Source organism: Oryctolagus cuniculus, chromosome 5, assembly GCF_964237555.1.
Source record: "Oryctolagus cuniculus chromosome 5, mOryCun1.1, whole genome shotgun sequence".
Lineage (NCBI taxonomy): Eukaryota > Metazoa > Chordata > Mammalia > Lagomorpha > Leporidae > Oryctolagus > Oryctolagus cuniculus.
In genome coordinates this window covers 158,280,954-158,299,347 of record NC_091436.1, presented here as the reverse complement: position 1 = coordinate 158,299,347, position 18,394 = coordinate 158,280,954, and the positions used below count along the sequence as shown (strand labels likewise).

At 48.2% G+C, this 18,394-nt stretch overlaps 1 long non-coding RNA gene across 2 annotated transcripts; it reads right to left on the bottom strand.

The window, feature by feature from the left end:
- Positions 1-5,655: 5,655 nt before the first annotated feature.
- Positions 5,656-13,443, bottom strand: LOC127493097 (uncharacterized). Of its 2 annotated transcripts, XR_007923074.2 has the most exons (3): positions 13,035-13,443; positions 10,962-11,325; positions 5,656-7,417 (listed from the first exon to the last, which is right to left on the bottom strand). It is a non-coding gene; the product is annotated as an uncharacterized lncRNA (long non-coding RNA). The 2 variants fall into 2 exon arrangements; XR_011389052.1 differs by lacking the exon at positions 5,656-7,417 and having other exon boundaries at positions 10,960-11,325.
- Between the last annotated feature and the right edge of the window lie 4,951 nt (positions 13,444-18,394).

Sequence of the window (18,394 nt, the reverse complement as noted above, 5' to 3'; positions counted from 1 at the left end):
GCAAGGACCTGGAGTATTTCTGGGGCCCATCCCAACTTCTGCTCTGCTTCCAAGGGAGGCCCTGAGGGCTTTGTTGGGATTCTATCAGTGCTCCTGCCCTGTCTCCAGCCCTTGGTAACCCCAGCCTTGCACTTGTGGAAGGCCCCATGTCTCTCATGGTAGACATTCCTGCCCCCAGCTGACTGTGAACTACCTCTGTGTTCTCAGCAAGTCCCCCTAAGGCAGTAGGAGAATGGTGCTGACTGCATTTGCAACTGTAGCCCTTGGAGACTTCCATCTCATCTCAGTGGATGTCAAAAGCTCATTGAAAGTTCAGCTGAACACTCACTCACCCACAGCCTTCTCCTTCATCCACCCTCAGATCAAGTTCAAAGCAGCTGTGGTCTTCTGTCTCCTGAAATTATTTCATTCAGGTGTCTTACATCCTCAGTTCTCGGATGGGGCTCTGTAAACTACTCTCATGTAGCCTGTGTCTTGCTGTAAATGTAGGATAGTTGTTTGCTTGCTACTTTTTATATCCAAACAAATAGAAAATATTTTAAAATAGTGTTAAAAAATCACTGAGCAGCTGAAATTCCACACCACCCATTAAAACATGTGCATACCCACCCCATTTCCAAAACTCTCTAATTCCCTCCCTACCCAGTGGTCCATCACACCTCCGTGGCTCACCTCTTCTATGTCAGTTGTTTCTCAACCAAGGATGATTGCTTTCTCTCCAAGGGGCAGTTGACATTTTTGATGGTCACACCTGGGGCGATGGTGGTATTGGCATCGAATGGTAGGGATGAAGGTCATTGCCAGCCATCTTGTAGTGAGTGGGCCAGGCAATAGCAAAGAACTAGCTGGTCTAAAATAGGGACGGTGCTGAGAGGGAAAAGCACTGTTCCGCGGGAATATGAATAAATCCCCACAGCAAACTCAGTCATTGCTTCCCCTGAATCAGGTGGCTGCTGCATGCGTCAAAAAGGGAGCGGAAGAGAACAGCAGCATGTGTGCGCTCTTTTCCTGATGCCACGGAGGTGAGCGAGAGGATCCTCCACCTCTCCTGTCACAGAGCCTTGTGGTGGGGACGGTGGTAAACATTTGCTGGAGGAATGCACGCAGGGAGGAGCGGGTGAATGATGTGGCGAGTCAGCTGAGGGTGCCACCTGCTCCCTACAGGCTTCTTCCATGAGGCCCTTCCCGGAGCACTTCAGTGTCAGTCACAGGCCCAGAGTCTTTGAAATACGCGCCCCATGAGTTGAGACAGTTGTGTTCTGCTTCTTGAAAGTAATGAATTCAAGTGTCTTCACCTGGTCTGGATGGCCTTTCAGAATCACCCACTCATTTCTGCATTCATTCCTGGCCTCTTAGGGGAGGCCCTTCTTAGGCCTTGAGGAAATGTATTGCTCACTGCATGGACTTAGCTTCCAAATGGCTTGCTGGGTCATGGTCAACAGAAAGATCACGTATCCTTTGAGTCACTAAACATGGATCAATATTTATGATCCTGGCTGTTCTGAAAGCAATAGCCTACAACAGTCTTAAATCCAAAAAGGAAAAAGAGAGACAACCAAGTCCGCTATTGTGTTGATGAATGAATACATTTCACTCACCTGCTGAAACTTGGTATTTTTACTTTGCCAGTTACATGAAGAAAAGGTACAGCTCATGGACTCTTGGTGGACAGGATGCAAGTCTCACCACCAACTAACCCAGACAGAGCCGCCCTGTAGGCAAAGCTGACATGTGTTGCTGGTTTTTGTTTTTGTTCTAGTTATCTGATGCACATATGCAAATGAAAGATTTATGATTGTGCTTCAGTCCCCAGGCCTTCTCACTGAGGCTTGAGTAGTTAGTGAGGAAATGTTTGTCAAATATATTCTAATTCAAACAATTTACATAAATTATGTGTGTAGGTACAGATTTGTGCCCTAGGTTGTATGAGAAAGTGCCAACCACTTTTTCCTTTTCTTTTAAAAGGCTTTTCAGAGCAATAAATCATGAAAAACACGCGAATGGGTGAAATGTGTTTTCTTCGTCCTTTTGATAACTTCCTTTTTTTCTCTCTTAATTTCTCTGTAATTTTTTTCCCGTTGAGTCTGTGAGATTTAGACTTTCTTAAAATTATTGTAGTTTTAAGAGTCCTGGTATTGAGCTAAGGATACATTACCAGGTCTCAGGAAAAGGTATTTGGAGCACCTGCTGGTTCCCGTCCAACATACCCTGAAGGAAGATCCCACCTCACTCCACCTGTCTCCAGCTGGGCTCTGTGCCTTGGCCTCCTAGATAGGTTTCTGTAAATGATCCTCCCAGTGACCATAGGAGTGAGAGAAGGGAAACCCAATCTCTAGTGAAGTCAGCCTACGGAAGAAGCACACGGATGAAGGCACGCAGCGGGGAGTGACTTGTTTCTATGGGGCCTGGGTGTGTCCCGGGTGTGATTCAGGAGCATGGCATTCGTTATGTGAACTTAAGGAGGCTACATTCCGTATTTGCTATCCTTGTAGCACCTTCAATCAGCAGAGAGCCTAGCTTACCAAATAGGAGTGTGTGATTCTGATTTTGAAAGAAATGATCTCTAAGTCAAGAGGTCAGAATCTTCGTCTTGGTGCACCTGCTCTGTCACAGACCATGGAGGGTGTAATTGTCTTGTCATTGCTCATAGAATCTGGATTTAGAAATGCTGAGCAGTAGAGAATGGAGCCTAAATCAATGCTTCCTCTGGCCAACTGCATTTCTTCCATACTGGTCTATTTTCTCCTTTACTCTGGTCTAGGAAACAGGGGGTATCTGCCCTTTGAGTTATTACTATGCAATTATCAAGAACATAAAGTCAGCAGGCTTCAGGTGACTAATTGGGGCTTGAGCTTTCTCCTCTGCCACTCCAGTGAGCTGTGGTTAGGAAACACAGGGAGAGGAGCCCTCCCCACAGGCTAGCAGGTTATCTCACTACTCTGGAGGTGGCCCTGCCTTCCTGGTTTGTATTCCCCCTACGGGCAAGGCATCTTCAAGTAGCTTTGTCTATCACTTTCTGGGTGGTAGGAGCCCTGCCAGCTCCTGGTGGGAGACTCACAGCAGAGGAGGGACCTTGTCAACATCCCGAGGGTGGTAACAAGAGCTCACTCATTAAGGCTTTGTTTCAGGATCCAAGCATCTCATTAGGATTTTTCTGGGGGAATTAGAAGTTTAAGAAAAAGAAACGGGGATGAGGTGACAATATGATCATTTTTAAACCTACAGTAGCTGCTGAGGCCTCAAAAATATTGATAAAGACTTCCAGCAAGAATTGCTACGCAGTTGATGCTAAGACTAAACAATAGAACGAGATTTCATTCCCTGGCTATCTTAAAGAACACAGTGAGACATAATTTCTTTACAATTAGCATGAAAAGCCAGCCTGGAGGAAACACACAGGGAATGATTTGTTCAACCACTCAGAAGGTTAATTAAACACCTGCCATAAAACAGGCACTGTGCAAGATTGTTCTAGAACAATAAGGTAAATTGGTTCCAGCCTTCAGCCCTCATTTTCAGCTCTTTTTCTGCCTTCCATGGACTTCAATGACAATTTATTGAGGTCCCTCATTGCTTTTTATAGGTTTTTTTTTTTAAAAAAATGAATGGATCAATTGATTTAAGAGGCAGAGTAAAAGAGAGGGAGAGGGAGACAGTTTGAGCAAGCTCCCATCCATTGGTTAACTCCTCAAATGCCTCCAAGGGTTGGGAGGTAAAGCTTTGAGTCAGGAGTTAATTCAGGTCTCCCATGTGGTTGGCAGGGACCCACCACTTGAGTCATCAGCATTGTCTCCCAGGATGCACATCGACAGGAAGTTGGGGTCAGGAGTTGGAGCCAGGAATCGAACCCAGACTGCACTATGAGATGGGCATGTTAACTGGTGAGCCAGATCCATCTAGGGTGAGATGAGGTGGCTCACCATGCTGCTGCCTTTGTGACTGTCCTCCATGCTCAGCTCCACTCCGAGCAGATGTGGACAGGGAGACAGTAAAAGCAGACTGTTTGACAGCAATCAGCAGTAGATCACTGGCGCCTTTCCTGCCAGCAGTGTGACCAGAGGCTACCGCTCTGTGGTACCTATTGGATTCAGCCATTCATCCCTTTTCTGCTTAGTGTGATTAGACAATTTACTAGAGAAAGTGAGTATCCTGGAGGCATACAAGACCAACATGTCCCAGGTAGCTCCAAATATGTAGTAAAGTTCATCAGAAGCTATTACGAGAAAACTTCCTTCCCTAGGATGCCCATCTAACTCAGGTTTTGCCCTCAAGTCTCCTCTCAGATGCTGCCTTCTTGATGGTAACCATCTACTGCCACCTTTCTCGGTGAGGGTTCCTTCACTTTCAGTCCCTCTCCCCTGACTCGAGTCTCTTCGCTTTGCAGTTTCCATGTTTGTTTACTCTCTGCTTCTCTCCTGTGAGAACAGAAGTCCTCAGGAGCCTAGAATGGTCTCTAGCACCAGGTGGGTAACTAATAGATACACAGTAGGTGGGTGTGTGGCACAGAGGCTAAGTCACAGCTTGGGATGCCTGCATCCCATATCTGAGTGCCTGATTCAAGTCCCAGCTACTCTGTCTCTAGTCTAACTTCATGCTAATATGTTCCTGGCAGGCAGCAGACGATAGTGCAAGTACCTGGGTCCCTACTGCTGACATGGGAATCCCAGATTGAGTTCCCTGTTCCTGGCTTTGGCACGACCCAGCCCCGCCTGTTGTGAGCATTTGTGGAGTGAACCAGTAGGTGAGTGGTCTCTCCATCTCTTTACCTTTCCAATAAAATGAAAGCAATTAAATAAAAAGCTGAAAAATAATTAATACACATTGAAGGAATGAGTGAGGTTGTATAGAAGGAAACCATAAGTAAAAATGGAACTTTAGAATGACAACCTAGTCTGCAACTAAGGGCCCCTTCCAGTTTTCACCATTGTGGTGGGAAGTTGTTTGTAAACAACATAGTCATTCTATCTTTGGCTTGAAAAGGAGAGGTAATGTAATCAGTGAATGTGTTATCGATGAGCCTTTCCTTACGGAAGAACAGCGGGAGAGTGTGGGTCCAATCCCTTCCTGGCTATACAAAATTGGGCTCTGGAAAACAGACTTCCAGGCCACAGGAGCCCTGGGAAGGCAACGGAGGCAACTGAGCATGGTCATGCCTGCGAGGTTGCCCATCCTTCTGGGCTGTGGTGCTGGACTTCTCGGGCAGGTAGCTGAGCGCCTCTTTGGGTTGGGAACCTAGAGGGCAAGTTGCAGTGGTGACAACTCAGAGAGCAGGGCAGAGAGTGAAGAAAAGTGAGGAGAGAGAGGGAAATGGGCAGTGGTGTAAGAAAGGGTTTTGGAACACATAGAATATAACGTATAAAAACGCCCCTGGCGGGAGGAGGAACCGGGAGCTCGCTTTCCTGTGCCTTTTCTTCACTGTGGTACCACCCCCAACGCCCTTCCCTCTGGCCTGCCCCTCTTGTATCACCAACTATGAGCAAATACAGCAGTGTTGGGAGCTGTATCTTGCTGGATCAGGAGTGCCTGTGCTGCCAATTAAAACAGAAAACAAGAAACTACAAATGATACGCACGGCAATGATAATGATAGTGGCTTCTAATTTTTTTTAAATTTTATTTATTTATTTATTTGACAGAGTTAGTGAGAGAGAGAGAGAGTGAGAGAGAAAGGTCCCCCCTCCACCGGTTCACTCCCCAAATGGCCGCCATGGCTGACACTGTGCCGATCTGAAGCCAGGAGCCAGGTGCTTCCTCCTGGTCTCCCATGGGGTGCAGGGCCCAAGCACTTGGGCCATCCTCCACTGCACTCCCGGGCCACAGCAGAGAGCTGGCCTGGAAGAGGAGCAACCGGGACTAGAACCCAGTGTCCACATGGGATGCCAATGCTCCAGGCGGAGGATCAACCAAGTGAGCCACAGCACCAGCCCCGGCTTCTAGTTTTTGAGTGCCTTGTACGTCCTAAGCTCAGCAGAAGGTCCTTTCCCTGTGTTCTCTCCAGCCCTAATAACAGCATCACAAGGTGGGGATTAGCACATTTTACATCCTACGAAATGCAGGCTTTGGAAACGCTAAAGTGCATCCAGAACTTTTCTGTCACTTGGAAACATTTCTCTTGCTGTTTTTTCTCCCCCAACAGCTCGCCTGCAGCCTTGAGTGGAGTTCTCAGCGGGATTTTGTACTTCAATCCCAAGGAACTAAAGGAAAGCAGAAAAGCTACAAGAATTCTCTTCTAATGGTCTTTGACAATGTAGTGTGTGACACTGTACTTTACAAATGTCCAGCAGGTGGGTGGTGAGCGCGTCCAGTCAGGAAAGCGACAGGAGGGGCTCACACACATGCAAGGAGTCTTCAAAACATTCATAGAAAATCGAATTCAAAGGTAAGCTTACTCTGGTGCAAGATATTTTGAAATCCATGTGCTTCCAATAAAATAAACTTTTTATATGAACTTTCTAAAGACTGCTTTACTTCCTGTTTCTCCATGAACATTTTGAAGTGCTTTGTGCGTAACTCTCCACCACACTCAGCTCTGATGTTAGGTAACGGCATTATGCAGTGCATCGGCAGGAATTATCAGAGAGCAAGGGGTTTATTTCCTTGGAGGATGAGGTTCAACAATGACTCTGGTCCGCTTTGCAGGCACTTGTTTGAGTGAAAAAGGAGAGTGGGAAAGAGCATCTCAGAATAAGGGGACCATGAGGGAGGACAGGTTTGCTCTAACACCAACTCTCGATTATTTGACATTATCAAGCCCAGCACAAGCAGGTGCCCTTGAAACGTTGAAAGGAAGATCCACCCCCATTCTCATCTTGAATTTCCTCCGAGAACACTGCTAACATGAGCTGCATTCATGATGCATATTTGCCTTTCCCTGTGAATCTTTTCCTTGGTATGAAAACAGACACCCAGCTAGCGGGAACTCAAGATTATCCCAGATCTTTATCACAGCGTGATCAAGCTCTGGGTGCAGTTTGGGGCGGTGTCGGGAGCCTCTGTTTGTGTGTATGTGTCTCAGGAAGTCTGGCCTATCAGGTGACCACATAAGAAGCTTGCTAATTCGTCCATTAAAAGATTTGTCAGCTAAACAGCCCACCGCACATGAACTGCCCTAGGCTTCCAGATCCAAGAAGTCAAAACAAACATTAGTGGGGCCTGTGGATTTGGGTCACTGGGATGAAAGGAAAAGACATTTCTTTGGTGCCTGGCCTGTGTTGTCTCTTCCTAGGCTGCTGCTCTTGGCGTTGACTGAGTTCCTGAAGGACAGGACAGGCAGCTTCTCCTGTCCTGCACTTCTTTGAATCCTGAGACACATCTGCATTCATTCCTCCAGCCAGCCCAGCTGGTTTGCTCTGAAAGTCGGGTCTGAAGGTAGTTTAGGGCCACTGTGAAGACACTCAGGTGAGCTAGATTGTTTTTACCTGGAAGATAACAGAAATGCTTTGGTGAATTTAGCTGATAACTCCTTGGCAGGTGGGGATCAATAAATAACCCAGAACCTCCGTATAACATCTGAGGTCTGATGCTTTCACCTATTTTAACTCTTATCACACTGTGGTGTAACTGCCCATGTATTTATCTGTCTTCCACTCAGCAGTAAGCTCCTTGAGGTCTTGTATCCCAGCACCCAGCACGGTTCTTGGCAAATAGTACGAGCTCAACAAATATTTATTGAGCAAACCAAATGAGATTGGGCAGATTCCCATGATGTCAGCCATGAGGTCACTCAACCAGGCGGCTCCTCTGGAGCGTTCTAGAAGGGCGAGAGAAGCCCTGGGGGCAGGGGATGTGTCTAATTCATCTCTGTATCCTGGAGCACAATGTTTGCACAAGGCATGAGTGAAGGTCTGTCGGCGTGAAGGGGTGGGAGGGGACTGCTGATACCTTTAAGGCTAGTCTCGCCTCACCCTCAGGTTGGCAGGTGCTCCGGAGATCCTGTATAGGGATGTGTCACACAGATGCCTGGATAGAAACCCCCAGAGGACCCCAAGGGGTGTGTGTGTGTGTGTGTGTGTGTGCATGCGTGGGGCGCACTTTTTCCAGGCCATGCTTAGAGTTTCAGAGTAACTGGCAATGACTCAATAATGCAAGGAAGTGGCTGGTAGGACAGAAAGTCAAGGCCCTGCTAGCTAGTTTGGGGGACAGAAATAACAAGAACTGAAGGAATGGCTTTAGCATGAGCACCTTATTATGACTGCACGAAAACCACCCAGGAAACACAAGCCTGTTAACTACACAAACAGGAAAGCACAACTCACGATAAGATGAAGGAGTGAGTAGCTTAATGGCAAAAGAGACCCAAGGGTCATAAATGCACCAGGATTCTACTTTACCTGCAACAACTCATTAAAAATAAATTTGATGTGGACTTGAGTTAAATCGGAAAGCCTAAAACATATTCATATAAGAATCATAAAAATTATAGGAGAATCATTTTGTCTGATCCCCTGTGTGTGCAACGATTTCTAAGCACAAATGGACAGGCCGAGAGCCAGTCCCCTTATTGTGTTCCCTATAGAACACAAATAGCAAGTTTTATGCCTGTCTTGAAGCTTTCATTTCCATATCATAAACAACAACAAATATGTCTATTGAAATTAGGAAAAAAACAAAAACGTTCTTTTAATAATTAAACCAAAGTGGCAAAAAGGTACACCTTTGTTCCCCAACATCTCACGTCATCACATGGGCAAAACCACTAGAGTCATCTACTCCCTTGGGTTGACTTTAATTTTTCACTTGCCGTTAAATCTCAAACACATATGTTGGGGACAAAGGCAAGCAAGTGCATAGCCCAGTTTATCTCTGGTTCTTGGGATCCTCAAGGAATTAATTCTTACCTCCCTACTCCCTCTTTTGAATATTTGCCAATGTGCTGGGCAAGCATTTGTGTCTTGAGAGAAATTCCTCCTTTTTATTTATTTATTTATTTATTTATTTTTGACAGGCAGAGTGGACAGTGAGAGAGAGAGAGACAGAGAGAAAGGTCTTCCTTTGCCGTTGGTTCACCCTTCAATGGCCGCCATGGCCGGCGCACTGTGGCCGGCGCATCACGCTGATCCAAAGCCAGGAGCCAGGTGCTTCTCCTGGTCTCCCATGGGGTGCAGGGCCCAAGCACTTGGGCCATCCTCCACTGCACTCCCTGGCCACAGCAGAGAGCAGGACTGGAAGAGGAGCAACCGGGACAGAATCCGGCGCCCTGACCGGGACTAGAACCCGGTGTGCCGGAGTCGCTAGGTGGAGGACTAGCCTATTGAGCCACGGCGCCGGCCACAAAATTCCTCCTTTTGATGCACCTGTCTCCACTCTTATATTTGACACTGGTTCCTTCCTCCTCCTTTCTTATTCTGAACATTCCACAGTAGACTCTGGCTGCATCTTATTCGATGTGTGAGTGTTGTGTGTACACATATATGTTTCCTCTGCTGTTGTTACACCTGAAACACCTGTTATGCTTTTATTCCTTCTTTCTGCTTTCTCCACCTGGCTTTGCACTATTTTCTTGTTTCCTTCTAACAAACTTCCTTTGTTCTTTAAGAAACAATTCAAAAGTGATTTTTTACCCAGCCAAGTCTTTCTAGAGCCCTGGGATAGAGGAGGCCTCCACTCCCCTTAGCTCAGCATTTTGCTCATGTCCTTTCCCACTTTATCCCATTCTACCCGATGCTTGTCTATTTCATAAACTAACGGAGGATATTGTGAACAGTAAAATAAAAAATCTGGTTGTGCAGTTCTTCCAGAAAAGAGTCTTTACTCCCTGAAGCCAGGAACCAAATCACCCCTTAGCAACTTTATCTCTGGGGGAAACAGCCCACACTTCGAAATGTATTTGTTTCAGGTCTCACTTTCCCAGGTTGCGTATGTTGGATTCTGATGTGATGGAGGAATCTGAAGCCTAGAATTCACCCAGTAACCACAAAGGTTAACGGACAGCCAGGTCTTTGAGTTCCACGTGCTGTCATTGTTCTTTTCAAGGTTCAGGTGCTTCTGGTGGAGGCTTTGCTGATTGATTTGCACAAATAATAGTATGTCTTTTTTTTTTTTTTTAAGATTTATTTGTTGAAAGGCAGAGTTGGGGGCCGGGGGCAGATGAAGGGTTACCGAGAGAGACAGAGAGTGAGAGAGATCTCAGCTGCCGATTAAGTCCCCAAATGTCTACAGCAGCCAGGGCTGGGCCAGGCTGAAGCCAGGATCCAGGAACTCCATCCCAGTCTCCCACATGGGTGGCTGGGGCCCAAGGACTTGAACCATCATCTGTTGCCTTCCCTGATGCCAGGGAGCCAGATCAGAAACAAAGCAGCTGGGTCTCGAACCAGGGCTCGGATAAGGGGATGCCGGTGCCACAAATGGTTAAGTGGAGACTTAACCCCCTGTGTCAGAACACTGGCCCCAGTGTGTTTATTCCTATGACAGTTACTGCAGGTACATGACTCCTTCCTTCCTGGAAGACCATAAGCAAAGTCCCAACCAACCACTTTTTGCGAGGCAAAGGGCATCAGAGGTGAAGGCCTAGACAGAAAGGGCCATTTATCAGCTGGCGAGCAATGGGTAACTTTTATGAAGGGCTGTTCTGGCAAACAGGGTGCTGAGAACTTGACACCTATTATCTCATATTTACTTTTCACAACAATCCTATAATACACTTATTATATTTTAAATGTCTAATTATTATTTGCAGGTAATGAAAGTGAGCCTAAGAGAAATTAAATCATTTGCCATCGCTCACTGAAGTAGTAAACAGAGGAATCAAAGCACTACAGCTTCCAAAGGCCCAGCTCCCCTCACCAGGCTCTCTTATCTCATGATAGGAGAACTTGGATAAGTCAACAAGGGCTGATAGTGGGTTTTTATGAGAGCCCTTCTGGGCTCTTTAAAACCCTCACTCACAATGAAAAACAAATCCTTTCAACTTCCAGGGTTTCTCTTGGGTAGATAGATTAGTTGGGTCTCTTAAGGGTTACTCACTCCTGGAGCTACCTGTCGGGAGGTATGTCAACAGCTTGGAGAAAACACATGGGAGCTGGCGCTGCTCCCATCCGAGGTTACCTGCCCTGGGCAGGGATCGCAGAGCTGTCCTCTTCCGCCATGAGCTTGGTCCGGGCTTTTGTTTTTCCCCAGCCCCACTTTCATAGGCTGATCCTTGAGTCTTTGCTGCTCTCGAAAGTTCCTTCTTTGTATGTTTCTTCCGTCTGTTTAGTTGGGATGGAATGAGGAAAAGCCCATGTCCAGAAGTTAGCACGGGGTAGGTCAGGACTGGTCAACTGACCCCTTTCCTTGCAAAGTCCTTTCAGGGTTGAGTCTGGTGCAGGGCTGACATAATCTCACATACCTACAGGGGAACAAACACACACAGGAGGCGTTGTTACTAGTAGACATAACACAAGAGCAAACAGAGAAGCAGCTGGACACCTGGCAGTCCCTGGAAACTGCTTCTGCTTTCATGCAGCCTTGCTGGCCTTAAACTGGGAAAGATCTAGAACAGTCCTTGAAGCTACTGAAGACAACTAAATCCCACCTGCGAGGCACAGGGTCATACAGATGGCCTTAAACACGGTGGGGAAGAAGGCAGGGTTTGTCTCCAGACCTTGGTCCCAGCCTTCTCACCTAAGCGGTGTTGTAGGATCAGTTGCCAACTGATAAGGGCTCTCCCTTATCACTTTCCTGCAGCGAAACACTGGCCCCTTGACAGGTGAAGGGGGAAGTCCTCCAGCCCAATAGTGAATGTTGTTGATTCCCTCTTTTGAATTGGGAAATGTTTGTTTCCTCTTTTGTAGTTCTAGTACACGTATTTTTTCTCTTCCCAACTAGAACTGATGGATTTAGCTCATCAAACAGGGGCTCCATGGGGTCTTTCCCACTCCAGACCCTGTCAAATGACAGCCCTCCGTGTACTAACCTTCTGCAGCTAAGTAACTTCCAGTTTAAGCCAAACAACACTCCGAGATTCCTGGGCTACTCAAGCTCAGAGAAACATTGGAGAGTCACAGTGTCATTAGCAATCATGACAATCATTGGGTGCTGGCTCTTGGCCAAGATTTTTGCCCAATTTTTGTGTTTTATTATTATGTCCTTTAAAACTCACCACAACCTTCATCACCTGCACTTGATGGAGGAATGGGCTCTGCACTTCCAGGCCCTGTGGTGGGATCCTTGCTTCACATGCCTAACTTTCTCCGTGTAACAGAATCCTACAGATGTTGGATGGGTGCCTGAGGTCACAGAGTCGTTGGCCACTTTGCTTGTGTTGTTTGCTGACTCACTGAAGCCCTGAGTCTCCGTGACAGAGAGCAATGTTGGTGCATATTTGGAATGACGGCCGGTATGTTGGCATTCAGTGGCTGTGGACACTGACTCCTGCCAAGACCAGCACCCAGGTAACTCTTTCGAAACCGTGGACATGTGGGGAAATGATTTACAAAGCAGATGGTGCAGACAGCACCCCAACATTCATTCACTCACTACCACACTTACTGGTGATAAAGAAAACAGTTAATAAATAAGGCTTCTTAATCTTTCCTCTTCGACTTCTTTTCCTCCCACCCTAATCTTAGCTCTGGGGTGCTAAAAGCAGTTCTGTCTTTGCTTCTACTTCTCCCCTGCCTGTAAGGAACATTCAGTCTTCCTTGGCCCACACGTGGCTTTCGTGATGTCAAATAAAGGAAGGTGAATTCGTTGAGGGTTTCCAAGGTAAGAGGTTCAGCAAGAGCAGTAGGTGGGAGATAGCTGGGGAGCAGAGGACAGGGACTGTAAGAGGGGTTTCTGAGGGTTGTGGATTAGGTCTCTCTCTAGACCCTTACTACTTTCTCCAGAGTACAGTAATGATGGCAATGAGGTTTTAATTTTTGTTGGTGGGTACTCTATTCTGCTGAAGAGGGAGCCAAATGGGATGAGGTCACACGGAACCCTGCTTCTTTTATGATTGCCCACTGATTTTACAAGCATTTATTGAACACCTATTTGTCTTCAGGATGGGAAGATAAACAAGGAAAGAGCTCTACCGTTTAAGAATCATATACACACAGGTGTCCAGCCTCATACCTGAATGACTGCGAGACCTTTACCCATCTTGGCCGTGTGCCCAATGGATATGCACCCAACAGGAAAGAAAACAAAACAAATCCAAGGTCCTTGGTTTGGGAGGGGCAGGCTGTAATCCACGATTCTGTAATTGAGCTGGAAGGCAACTGTATTTAACACGTGAGTATTTAACACGAGGAAACCAAAGCCCCAAAATGGAGGTGACTTGCCAGGGATCATGGAGCAGTGGGATCCCAACAGGGTCCAGAGAGGGGTCCTAAGCCTCTTGACACCTCACCATCTGCTTCCTGTTACAGCAGGTCTATTAGATGTCACTAGGGTGCGTATGGAGACCCCTGAATGGAATCTCATCTCACTGAGCCATATTGGGAGCAGCAGGAATTGTCATGGGGTGGGTAGGAGCTAGAGGCTCGAGAACCTGTGCCTGTTGCCATGGTAATGACTATGATGCAAGTCATAGCCCTTGTCTGGGGGCAGGGACATTGGGCAGGGTCAGAGGGCTGCTGTTGAGTCTTGTCTCCCCTTGGATTCTGGTCCTGGCCCACCCTTTAAGCAGGACCCGGGGCTCTGGTCATTCAGTTAGCATTACCGTTGGTTGAGGGAAGTGAGGAAGAGAAGTAATGGGACCCTGCTTTTCTGGGGAGTATTGGCTTTCTGCCACGTCTATAGTCTTGTGCACAGGAGGCCTGCTCACTGGGTACAAATTGACACTTGGGTGGATCAAAAGTTCATTGGATGCATGACAATTCTCTCCAGTGATTTTCCAGCTGTTTGGAGTTGTCTGCATGGAGAAAAGACAATGCTACTTGACATACCGACCTGCTACTGCACAGCCTCTGATCGAGCTCCCAGTTGTACCACTGATCGATGGCATCAGTGATTCTGATTACTGGTTTACATGTTCAGCGGATGGCAAGAAGGACTCCACTGGGTGATGAGTTCTCTGGACTGACCTTTCTCAGCCAGTAGTGAGTCTGCTGCCTTCGTGGGAAACAGCTCCAGCACTAGAACTCACTGTCAGGTTGGGAGAAGACTCAGGGCAGGGATCGATTATGTTGTCCTGAGGGCTGGGGGGCTGCACAGGCCAGTGACTGTAGGGTGAAAGGGGCTCTTTCTTTCTTTCTTTCTTTTTTTTTTTTTTTGACAGTCAGAGTTAGACAGTGAGAGAGAGAGAGACAGAGAGAAAGGTCTTCCTTTTTCCGTTGGTTCACCCCTGAAGTGGCCGCTATAGCCAGCACGTTACAGCTAGCTCGCTGCGCCGATCCAAAGCCAGGAGCCAGGTGCTTCCTCCTGGTCTCCCATGCGGGTGCAGGGCCCAAGGACTTGGGCCATCCTCCACTGCACTCCCGGGCCACAGAAGAGAGCTGGCCTGGAAGAGGAGCAACCAGGACAGAATCCGATGCCCCAACCGGGACTAGAACCTGGGATGCTGGCGCCGCAAGGAAAGGATTAGCCTAGTGAGCCGCGGTGCCAGCCAAGGGGCAGTTTCCTTTCCAGCTTCCTCTCAGACACCCAGTCCCCACCTGCTGCTCCTGTGGCTCTGTTAAGCAGGGTGATGTCTGGGAGGCAGCCTAGCTCTGGGCATGTGCTTTCTATTAACTCAACGACAACTCAAGGACCAATGTCCCCATGGAGTTGGTTGTGACCCTGGCCTTTCCTGCTGCTTCCCAAGAAATGCCAGCTATGCCACGACTTCACCATATGACCCTGATCAAGTCCCCACACTTCTCAGCACTCCACTTCATCCCTGGCCAGTGCTGATCTCTGTCCAGCAGACCAGATCCTCAAGGACTCCATGCTGTGCTTCATGCCACCCTCTGCCCCTGCTCCACACCAGAATTCCTGGGGACATTTATGAACCTGCATTCCTGAGGCCTGTGCCAAAATGCTTCTGATTTAGTGGTGCTGGAGCAGGCCCAGGTGTTTGAATTTTCAGCGAATTCCCCAGATGACATTTTAATGCGTTTCTCTTTCAATGCAGGTTGAGTGGTAAGCGGAAGCATGCCATTTGGTATGGATCACGAGGTGGATTGCATTCATTTCTGATTGTTTTACTCACAAAAGGCCAGTCTGCCGTGACCTGCATGCCTATTCTGTTAACAGCCAGGACCATATTTTTTTTTTTTTACTTTTTTTTCAAAACTCTCCAATGGTGGTGTTGGATTGGGAGAGAGCATGAGGGAAATTTCCAGAGTGACAGGCCTGTTAGGGGTGTAGGTTGGGGCTGGCGTATACATCTGTCAAAAGCCAAGGAATTGTTAACATGAAAACCTGTGCATTTTGTAGTATCTAAGTCATACTTCAATCAATTAAAATGACAAAGATGGCTGGCACTGTGGCTCACTAGGCTAATCCTCCGCCTTGTGGCGCTGGCACACCGGGTTCTAATCCCGGTCGGGGCGCTGGATTCTGTCCCGGTTGCCCCTCTTCCAGGCCAGCTCTCTGCTGTGGCCCAGGAGTGCAGTGGAGGATGGCCAAGTGCTTGGGCCCTGCACCCCATGGGAGACCAGGAGAAGCATCTGGCTCCTGGCTTCGGATCAGCGTGGTGCACCGGCCACAGTACGCCGGCCGCGGCGGCCATTGGAGGGTGAACCAGCGGCAAAAGGAAGACCTTTCTCTTTGTCTCTCTCACTGTCCACTCTGCCTGTCAAAAAGAAAAAAAGAAAAAAGAAAAAAAAGACAAAGAAAGGCAGCAAAAACACCAACTCAAAATTCTCCTGGAGATGACATCGAAACGTTCCGCATGAATCAGAAGTGCGTGGTCTGAGGGTCTCCAGCGGCAGCACTGGACGAGGCCGCTGCTAACAACTTCTTTATAAAAGAAACCGTCTTTCATGGTTCCTACGAAGGGCAAGGCCAAGCCGACTGCCAGTTTACCCAATGGACGCTGCCCTGGAGGAGCTGTCTGCTTTCTTGTCCTCACTACTGAAAGGGCCAGGAGCTTATCCCTGATCTGTAAACAAGCAGCCCACAGGTCCCCTCCCACAACCCCTCCTTCAGCTCCCCCTGGGGTAAAGGCTGAAGCCTGCCCTGTCTTCATTCCAGACATCTCCCTAAGGCTGCTTTTGTGAATGCTGCATTCATTTGCTCACTCACTCACTCATTCATTCATTCAGCATCTGTGTAGCGGGCTCTGGGCTGGGCACTAGGGAGGGTCCTCCTTCCCTCATGGTCAGGCCTGTAAGGGGCCGGTTCCATCAGCTGCAATGTTGGATGTCTGGGACCCCAGAAGAGGAACACAGCACTCGCTGCAGGGTGGGGGCCACCTGAGAAATGGAAGAGGGATGATGGGGGCCGGGGAGGGAAGCAGGGCATTCCAGCAAGAGGCAATGGCATTGTTTCAGCTGGGCGAAGAGGCTTAGAGAAGGCTAGACCAGGGCAGTGCTGTGGCGTCGTGGGCTAAGCCTCTACTTGCAGTGCTGGCATCCCATATGGATGCTGGTTCTTGTCCTGGCTGCTCCTCTTCTGATCCAGCTCTCTGCTATGGCCTGGGAAAGCAGTGGAAGATGCACCCATGTGGGAGACCCTGAAGAAACTCCTGGCTCCTGGCTTCGACTGGCCCAACTATGGCTGTTGTGGCCATCTGGGCAGTGAACTGGCAGATGTAAGGCCTTTTTCTCTGCCTCTCCCTCCTCTCTGTCTTCCTCTCAAATAAATAAATTTTTTTTAAAAGTTCATGAAAAATTTGCATTAAGAAAAAACTATGGGGCCAGTGCTGTGGTGGAGTGGGTAAAGCCACCACCTGCAGTGCCGACATCCATATGGGTGCTGATTTGAGTCCTGGCTGCTCCACTTCACTTCTGATCCAGCTCTCTGCTATGGCCTGGGAAAGCAGTGGAAGATGGCTCAAGTCCTTGAGCCCCTGCACCCACATGGGAGACCCAGAAGAAGTTCCTGGCTCCTGGCTTTGGATATGCCCAGCTCTGGTCATAGTGGCCATTTGGGGAAGATCTCTTTCTCTTTGTCTCTTCCTCTCTCTGTAACTCTACCTCTCAAAAAAAAAAAAAAGTCTAGATCAGGAATTGTATTCCGTGTTGAGGAGTTTGAACTTTATCCTGAAGTAAAAAGTCCTGTTTTTTTTTAATCTTATAATTTTTTAAAATCTAGGAGTGACAAGCCTTGTCTTTTGTTTTCTTACTTTTGACCTTTACACAGTAACTTCTACCACTCTGGTCCCCACCCTACAGTACATTTGGCCCTGCTTGTGGGGCTGGCCACCCGTGGGTCTTACTCCTCTCCACCCTTCTTCCAGTAATGAGGAGGCCCTGCAGGTCTCTGGCTCCTCCACCAGTCTCCCATGGGTGCACGTGGGCTCCTCAGTCTTCTCACTGCTTCTCAGGAAGTCTGCACCAGCTTGTTAGATGACGGATCCCAGCTGTTTAACCAGCTGGACGGTGCAGAAGCATGCATGCATCCTGGGGAAGTTGGTCTAGCAGCTCGACACCGCCAAAGCCCCTGAGATGGAGGGCATCTCCCCAAGCGTGAGGTCCGCGTTATTAAATCCGTGCACAGCACGCTGTTGGCATGTGCTCGGCTACCCAGCCCTTAACTGGGGAGCCAGTCTGCTCAGGGTCAACACAATTTGAGCAAGCCTGGAATTTTCCATTTGCAGCCCCCTCAGGCCGACCAGGAGTGACAATTGCATGTGAAGGGAAGACCCACTCCCCAGCGAGCAGGCTGAGAATTCAGAAGCCACAGCTCCTGTGCAGACACTGGAGAGACAGAGGGACTCACACCTGTCCTTGGCCTTGGGGGCACTTTGTCTCCAGTGCAGCAAGAGTCTTCATTGTCTCCACGAAACAATCGTTGTAGTTGTCGTTGTGTAAAGGTTATTTACGTTTTGGATGCTGTTAAACAAGAAGGCAGGGATGCGTGTGGGAGTTCAGAAGCATTCTATGGGAACGTTTACAATATCGAGAGGAGCATTCGGCCCAGTGGTTGGGGTGCCTGCACCCCATATCAGAGTGCCTGTCTTGGTTCCTGCTTCTAAAGATGCCTCCTAATGCAGACTCTGGCAGGCAGGGCTGATGGCTCAAGTAATTAGGTCCCCGCCACCCACCCACCCACGTGGGAGACCTGGATGGAGTTCCTGGCTCCTGGCTTGGCCCTGGCCCAGCCCTGGTCATTGCAGGCATTTGGGGGTTGAGTCAGCAGATAGGGGTTCTGTTTGTCTGTCTAGCTGTCCCTGTATTAAATAAATACTTTAAAAAGTGATTATACTATAAAAATGTTGGCACCTCCGGGAGCATAAATCAATTCTCTAACACTTTCATCGACTCCGTAGCAGTACAAATGAACGCAACACTTCTGGGTCTGTTAACAACACTCTTGCAGGGTGATATAGCCGAGATGGCCTTTAA